Source organism: Glossina fuscipes, unplaced genomic scaffold (genome assembly GCF_014805625.2).
Source record: "Glossina fuscipes isolate IAEA_lab_2018 unplaced genomic scaffold, Yale_Gfus_2 27, whole genome shotgun sequence".
Lineage (NCBI taxonomy): Eukaryota > Metazoa > Arthropoda > Insecta > Diptera > Glossinidae > Glossina > Glossina fuscipes.
In genome coordinates, this window is record NW_023998422.1 from 3978643 (window position 1) to 3988083 (window position 9441).

The window sequence follows — 9441 nt, forward strand, 5'->3', positions numbered from 1 at the left end:
ACTTCAGATTATGATACATTGCAAAGCCCGAGTACAGTTTGTTGGCATTTCATCACGTATAACAAATTTCCTTCCTTCGACATACAAGGGTCTGTTGTAAACAACTGATTATACATTTGCTATTCAAAATGTGGTCCATTTCGGGCTACTATTTCCTGCAATCTTTCGGGGAGCGTACTAGTTCCGCGTCGAAAAAATGCAGCTATCCCCAAAAGAACTAGAAAAATCACTCGTCTCCTGTCCCTACAACTATAGCTAATCACAGTGCCAAACTTCAAACGAGACGTGTCAAAATTTCATGACATTCCGACAAGCAGTTAACATGTTACAGTTCTTTCTAACGACACTACACAGTGTTGCCATATACGTGTCAAGCCAGCAACTTAGTGAATGATATGCCATATATTTAGGTGTCATTGTAAGAATGCAAGCTAAGTCTGAACAAACAAGAAGTCATCTTTCATCAGAAAACCCATAGGAAAAACGTTGTAGAAAATGATGGAAAATACATTTATTTTGAATCAGTAAATGCCTTTCTCAAGCATAGAAATGATCAGAATACATGCAAGCATCTAATATACCTTCTTCTTGCTGTTCTGCGAGTGAACATATCAGCAACAGATGACTTGCTGAGTAGCGTACTTTCAAAGCAAAGCAAGACAGTACTCTACTCCCTTAAGCAAGGATGGAATCGCATAAATGGCTGGAAAAGGCATCTAAAATACCATTTATTGTAAAATTTTCCAAATAATCTTAATCGTAAAGGATTCATTAGCCAGCGTAAGCTAAAATGCGTGAATCTTTTAATTTTACGTTGCGAAGGGCCTATTGTAAAGTGCTCAAGACGATTGCAAAACATTATTATTCTATTATTTGTTCAATCAAAGAAAGTTAGTTACGTTGCATTGTAATTACAAATTTATAAGATGGATTGCGTTTGCAATGGCAAATAAGAAAGCACTTAAACCTTAGTTATTCTAAGTTATCTACCTACACTACCTACACTACTTTCCACCTATACTACCTATCTACCTATTTCCACCTATACTATATGAATTATTACGTTTATTGCTTATTCAATGCCATAAATACGAAACATTCATTAGAAATTCAATATTAATTTCAAAATCAGACAATACTCAGAATGCACTACTAAACGATTACCCATTTAAATCATTTTAACTAAGTTCCAATCGGGAGTTCCATATAGGAAAGTGTAACAAAAAGAAAAGTGAGCCGTAGCAACAGCTCCTTATTGCTGGGAATTTTTTACTTTTACAAATGACGACGCGCCGTCTTCTTACAAAGGTCACTTACAATAGTCATTAAAATATCGACACGCAACACGAAGTGAATGATTCACCTTATAGTTGATACGAGTTTTTGGTGCGATAGCTTTATATATATGATATGAATACTTATCTCTTTCAATAAAAAGGGCGACTAAGGATTTGCTGATATTAAATTTATAATAACAAAGACGACCAACCAAGTACATCTACTCGCTAAGGTTAGAAGATCTGTAAGTTTAAGGCAAGACTCGTTCCAAAGCATATTTTCAAAAATGCTTTTCGTGCAGCCTCACTTTGAGCCACATAGCACCGTTAGCACCTTCAATACGGAGCACACACTAGCATGGAATTCGCCAATACACGTCTAACAATTGCGGTAAACAGCCTTTAACTAATATAAGGGTCGTTAATCCCCACAAGCAATCATTAATAAAGATCCCAGCAGAGCTTTTGCTTTGTCAACATAAACTTGAGCCTGCAAATTAAAATTCAATGTAGGATCGAGTATCACCTCCAACTGGGGAAAGTTTGAAGCACAGTCCAGCTTAAGGATACAAATATAACAGTTAATAGCAATCGCGACCAAAACACTTTAGAAAGTAGAAATTATTTTCCGATCGACCTGTTACCTAAAAAAAGCAAATCGCTCGATTGGTCGGATCTAAGGAAAAACAGACAAAGCTATCTAGCTAGCTAATGTGTGAACTTACTTTAGCACGTTTCGAATAAGTTATTGTCTACTAATCAAGCAACAAGAGAAATATTGATGAAATTACGTATAAATCGATAAAGTTTACCGCGAGAAAATTAATCCTCGTAAATAATGTACTTAATGCAGTTCAGAAATTTATTGACTACTTGTGAACAAGAAATTCTTCTATATATTGCATAAATTATTACCCGCGTAATCGTTCGCAGCGTTACGTGTAGCGTAAGTTTGTCATTTTTAAATAAAGTAAAATTTAATGACTCATCTTTCGCACTATAAAGTATTTAAAAGCGCCAATTAAAAGCAAACGACAGCATTAGTTATACCACAACTACTTGAATAGTACACTATATGCATACTTACAAAGGCTGCATGCATGCTCTCAACATTGGTTTTATTTACTAGTTTCCTTCACAACTTATTATTCTATGGTCTCTTTTAAGTTCATGCACACATAAGAATGATACCATAAAATTTCTATTAAATTTAACAAATACAGAATCAACCATCTACGCGAAAGTATATACATGTATATAAATGATTATTTATATTGGATATATATATATGTGTGTGTATATATGGGCATTATATATATACATGCATCTCGTATAAAATAAAAAGAGAAATTACGTAAAATTCTTGCGGAATCTTTCGATAAACACCCACACACAACACTTATATTGTTTCATTCTATTTGATTTCTACGGAATGTGTAGACCCACTTGGTACTTGAATTCAAATAATATTTAAACAACTGAGAAAGCTGGAAGCCCTTACATTGCAAGCATAATAAAATAATCCAGTTTTGCTATCTGGGGCCCATAAATACTAGAGTATTTTGAAATTTAAAACAAACCATGTCTGTCCGACTGTCCGTCTTGTTTTCTTGTGTTCAAACTACAGCCAATAAATTTCGAGATATTTTGATGAAATTTGCTTTCCACCTCCGTATAACCTCTCATTTTGAAAAGTCGTTATATGAATACCAGTAGGATGATGCAGGGTATTTAATGGTGGTCTATGGCCCACAACAAGGTTTTTACTTATTACTTCTTAATATTTAGTTAATAGTATTATATTATTATCTTTCATTCCGTCAAGGTCAGCTTGCCATCTTTCATGTAAAATTTTAAGCACTTCCTTATAGGAATCTACGGTTCGTGATGCAAAATGCAACTTAAGTTGTCTCTTTGCTAAGCTAAATTTAGGGGTTGATGACGGCGTTTCATTTGCAGGAAGCCATTGTTTGAAACGCTCTATGTTATCCCCTCCATTCCACTTTAATCCAATTTTCATCTCTGGCAAAACGGTTCTGCTATACTTAACTTTGGATCAGTTTCCACAAAAAAATTTAGTAGGCCTTCGAGGCTTGTCAGAGACCTTGCGAGCTAATGCTAATACTTATTGACCTTCAGCATAAGTCCATAGCAGCATCGCAAATGTTCTTGCATTAAACCCCCTATGTAAACGAAGAAGAAATGTGACGAACACGATACGCGGAATGGACAGGTTTGTGAAACAAAATTACACTTTTTAGAATATTTTCTACACAGGTTCATTCACCGAAAACTGGAAAAGAATACGTGCTTTCTCTTCAAAGACCCGTACAGTGTTAAAGGCCAAATAAATTCTTTGCAAATATTTGATTAAAGGGTATCCGCAATCCATTGGCAACTCTATTAATATTTAAATAAGCAAAAGTCTTCTATTATCATAACTGAAAAATATAACCAAATTGTCACGACTTTCTTCTGCGAGGTTATGCCAATTATTTCAAATCATTTCCCCTTCGCAACTGCAGTCGTAGTATTTTTGCTACATCACTCAGGTGATGGCCCGCCTTTGTGTAAATCGTTGACGATTAGAGAGGAGTGAAGAAAAAGGAAGAGATAGGGAGGTAATGATGATGATTTTGCCATGGTAGTTAGTATCCCATCATCACATGAACGCCAGACGGAGTTGGAAGAATGTCAGTGCGAAATTTTAGTTACAGAAGAAATTGTATAACATCAACGTGAAATCGTTGATGAAGTTGATAACGTTTTAAAGCTGTCGTCGACCACAACACGCTTACTATTAAACCATCCAAATGGGAATTTTTCCAAAAGAAAAGCTTTTGGAAAAATATTTTAATGGCAATACGGAGGAATTTTTCAAATGTGCTCATGTAATAAATCCACTCAACAAATCCTCCAATACTAATCGGCCAAAGAATTGCGAGAATCCCCCTCCTGGAGCACGGGAAATTTGTTTCTTCCATCTGTCCTCAGATTCAATGACCGGGTTAGAGTGCAGCCATCGATTTTGCTTAACCTATTGGCGTGAATATTTAACAACGAAAATTGTTACTGAAGGACTGGCTCAGTCGATATCGTGTGCCGCTCACGGATGTGATATTTTGGTGGATAATGTTACTGGTACAAAATTGGTGCATGATCCCCGTGTTGGTATAAAGTATCAAGAATTGATTAACAATGTTTTTGCCGAACGCAATTATTGCGTCGGTGCACGTCCGATGATTGCATTTATGCCATTAAAGTATCTCATGTCGAATCGCGTCCGGTGCGCTGCATGTGCGGCCATTAGTTTTGTTTCGTTTGCTGTGAAAATTGACACAATCACGCTAAATGTCGTAAGATAAAGAAGTCAATTAAAAAACGTGATGATGATGTTAAAAAAGTTTAAAAAAAAAACTAATTTGTTTAACAGATCAAAAATATACTACAAGCCACCAGAATGGTATGGTCTTTGGGAAGATGTTATTGCAAGGACATGGCATGGCATGGATGTAGACAAGAGTGGCAGCTACCAGATCGGATTTCATTAGTTCAAACTAAATGCGGTTTAACAAACCGCACAAGGTTACTGCTATCGTGAGTGCTTAACTTTTGAAGGCGTACCACTTACCGATTGCTCAAAGATCCACTAGGCTGTGCGGCCATTTCCTGTACCTTTCTCCTTCTAATTTGAACGTACATGACATCGTGCAATACAAGAGGTACCGAAGGGAAAAGTTCTACAAAAAAATCTTCGAACGAACGGCTGCTATGCTCTTGGCATAGTAACCATATAGCGATCAAAATGAATCAATATATTGAGCTGCAATTCGTCATTGCTAGATTATTTAAAATTAATTACATCGGCGTGGAAATATAAATCGTTCTTCTTTTAGTTCTGGAGCGCAGAACAACAGCAATAGAATGTTTCACGTAATGCAAGCAGAATTCAGCCGCTGTGTCTCGAGCTGATCGGCAAGACTAACTTAAGGGCGAGTATATTAGATTCAGCAAATATTTGGAATGTATTGAAATAAGGAAATAAGGTGTCTGTCTACCGGATGGCTAGCCCATACGCATTTCTGTTGTCTTTCTGTGCCCGTCGTGGAATCGTCTAGAAGTAAAAATTTGAATACCAAACTTTTCTTGCCTCGTTCATTAGTTCGGCCGATAATTCAACGAAATCGGATAATCGATCCGGCCGTTAACTTATTTTTAAGTTCAGTTCATTCATATTCTAATGTTCTCTTGTAACGTTTTATTTCTTGTTTTATTTATCAATTTACCATTTGTTGCATGTTTAGTTACATTGCACTAGATATGAAAGTTTGTAAGACTAAATAAAATCGTTACGTGTATAAAATGCATTGCTGATAGAAGGAAAAACTAGTTCATGGTTGAATAATTATTACTACGTGTAAACAATCCTAATGTGCTAATCATAATCACTTTTTGTCTATAAATCTACTCTGCACATACGTATTTCGTTCATATTTTAGACTTTAGCGGCAATTTTTTTATGTAATATTACATCAGTCAATAATTACCGGGACTAAATGAGAAAACATTTTTTTCTTATTTTGCAAAATTTCATTTCCTTTAACACCCATTACAATGCATATATGTTAATTTTGTGCCGATGCAAGTGTAACATTCAGACGGACTTATACAATGGACCCACACGAATGAACCTAAATCATTGCCTCAATCTATTTAAGCTTGTCTGTCCGTCCGTCTGTCTATGTACTTTTGTTTTCATCCTCAAGATCGCAAATTTCCTGGCGCTTTGGCGTAACAACGAGCCTTATTGATAATGGGTTTGGACCGGATCACTTTTATGACCGCCCCACCTATAACGCCGTATTTTCAAAAAGTCCAAAAAATTTCAATATTTAATATATCGCAGGAAAAATTGTCTAGCAACAATATTTCGGCTTAAAGATTATCGTGAAAACTACAACTTTAGATGTTAAAAGGACATCATTTTTCGTATTTTATTACGAAAAGAAATAATGAGCTAAACTAGACAATATAGTGTAGGGTACATAATTGTTGGGCTTGTCCGAGTATAATTTTTTGACTTGTATACCGGGCGCTTTGTCAAAACCCTGCATGCATCCATCAGTTTCCGCAACAATCCCGTCAAACAACGGAAACGCCTAAGATCCCGATCTATAAGATATCGTGTAGAGAGAGACAGCAATTCCAGATTCAATTTATGCAATTTGGTTGTTTGCAGCACATTGCTTCTTCATCCACCGTGAGTAAACAAGTTACTCATATGAAAAACCGTTTTCTCATTTCCAATTTTTCATGCAAAATAGTGAAGAGCCTGCCCTTGCAGTAAATCCCTGAGAGAGAAGAGTTGCTTTCCACTTTTCAAGCAAAAAGCAATGTTTAGTCAACGTAGGAAGTAAGGATTTTTCTATTGTTTCCAAAATAAAAAAATTGGCGTAACCAGAACCACGATCGCGCGTAAATTAATCATCGAAATGACTCGGAATTGTAATAAGCGTCTAAGAATAAAATGGATTTTCTGTTAGCGAGAACATCTAGATCTGAGTACTTAGTCCCGATACTTATTGACCGATGCGTTACATAAATAATGAAACTTTGTGTTTGTTTATCACTTTGTAATAGATATACATTCTCATTATTTTTTCCATGTTTCATTACAAATATTGTAAATAAACTTTTAACATGCATTATTAGTATATTTCTAAACATAAGAAAAAAAACTGGAAATGTTCTATAAAAAAATAAAGTATTTAAATCATGTGAGAAAGTTAAATTTCCATAGAAGGATGCATTTTTAATACTTACCATTTCCTTATGATTACACTAAGGATAGATACATGTAAATATTTAGGTGTGCCTAGCCAAAGGTCAGAAAAATTACTACACATTTACCTTTGGATGGGTGATTATGAAAATTGCAAAGTTGATTGTAAGCTCGCCACCAAAGACGTTTTTTAAAATAAAAACAAATAAAACCAGCATAGTTAACATTAAATACCCTACAGTTTTTCATGTAACGACTTTTCAAAATAGGGCATTATATGGGAAATGGTCGAAGAAATCGTCCTATCCGAGTTATTTTCGATAGCGTTCATCCTTGGGTCAAAACAATAGGTTGAGCGCAATATCAACACGGACAGACAGACAGACAAGCTTAGATCGATTCAGAAGGTAATTCCGAGTCGTTGCATATAAAAAAAAATTGGGTCTATCGCTACACCTTCTGGCTTTGATACACCATTAGTGGTGTAGGGTATAAAAAAAAAAAAATTCAACTGTACTTAAGTTGTCAGTCTGTCTGTCTGTCCGCAAGTCAGTCAGTCAGTCAGTCTGCCTGTCTGTTCGCAAGTCTGTCAGTCAGTCAGTCTGTCTGTTAGTCTGTGTGTCAGTCTGTCTGTCAAGTTGTCATTTATTCAGTCAATCGGTTAGTCTGTCAGTCTGCCAGTCTGTCTGCAAGTCAGTCAGTCACTCATTCATTCAGTCTCTCTGTCTGTCTGCAAGTCTGGCGGTCTGTCAGTCTGTCTATCAGTCTGTCTTTCAGGCTGTCATTTATTCAGTCAGGTTGAGCGCGATATCAACACGGACAGACAGACAGACAAGCTTAGATCGATTCAGAAGGTAATTCCGAGTCGTTGGATATAAAAAAAATTGGGTCTATCGCTACACTTTCTGGCTTTGATACACCATTAGTGGTGTAGGGTATAAAAAAAAAAAAATTCAACTGTACTTAAGTTAGCTGCCCTTTTGCTGATATTCATTTATTTTAGTGTAAATATAAATATTTTCCTGACAAAATGTGCTTAAAATATATCTCGTAAACTGGAAAAATCTGTAAGGATCTTGCGCTTATAAGTGAAAGTATTTTTTATGTTCATCGCTCTTCTAAACTAAAAACTTGGGAAATTTGTATGCGTTAGGCTTACGAAACATTTAGATTTTATTTTATGTGTCGAGGATTTGCTTCTCTTTTTGCAAGTTTAAGTAATTCTTATTCTTGACAAGTTTGGAAAAAGTTCGCAAAGGATTCTTTCATGTGTGATTATAAAAAAGAAAAAAAAAAAACAAAGAAAGAATTTTTCATCAAAGCAAAAAAAGAAAAAAACGAAAAACCTTAGTTTTTCTCACTTCGTTTGTCACATACAAAAAGTGCGCATCGAAAGCTCTACGGAGCCAAAGCGAACCCGTAGTTACTATAAGATATCTATTGCGCAAAGGCAAATTTCACTTGATCTCAATATGTAATTACTCTGAGGAATATGGTGTCAAAAATGAATGCGGTTTCGTTACGCTTGAAAAATTTCTTCTTTTTTCACCCCCCCTACTTATGTCCCACACTACGTTCTTTATTCATATTTGAAATTTTTAATGAAACTGTTCAGATGTATGTTTTTTGAAAGGAATCTAAGATTCGTTTTCAGATGAACTTACTTGCTTTGTTACTTGCTTCATTACTAATTTTCTTATACCCATCACCGAAGGTTGAAGAGTATATTCATTTTGTCAAAACGTCTGCAACACCCAGACCATAGCGTCGCAGACGTGATAAAGTATTTATGTATTCTTGATAAGCCTGAAACTCTGAATCGATTTAAGCATATCCGTCTGTGTAATGTCCGTTGTAAACACTCTTCTGGTCGCACATATGAGGCTATCGACATCAAAATTTCATGTCCGTCTGTTCGTCCCCTGTTAGGGAAAATGAAATAATATCGCCTAAAAGCTTGCAAAGGAATTTGAAAATGCCGTAAACTGGTCAAACGAAAGGCCTATGGACACGCACACGCCTAACAAAAACTTTTATTTTAAAAATATCAAAATCAGCCGCGCCCACTCCATATTAGAGAGCATGAAAATTTCGTCCTTTCCCTTTTGTTTTTCCCTTTTTAACATAACGATGATGGGTCTAAAAGATTCGGTCATGATCGAATATAATTTTTTTACTTTTTTTTTTCTTTTTGTTTTTTCCTTTTCCTTTTTGTTTTTGTGCAATTTTTAATTAAACTATTTTTACTACCCTGAAGTGCATGATTACCTCAGAAAGAGAAGCTTTCCTTTTTTTTTAATTAGTTGCTTTAGAAAGCGACATATGCGGGCTATTTTGTTGTTTATAAAGTAAACGTGAAGTCGCAAGGTATCTGACTTTATG

At 35.5% G+C, this 9441-nt stretch overlaps 1 protein-coding gene across 5 annotated transcripts in view; it reads left to right on the top strand.

Annotated features, from left to right (window-relative positions):
- LOC119635666 (myotubularin-related protein 8) overlaps positions 1-9441 on the top strand; it is a 47181-nt gene that overhangs the window by 8523 nt on the left and 29217 nt on the right. The gene's annotated exons all lie outside the window — the stretch shown is intronic.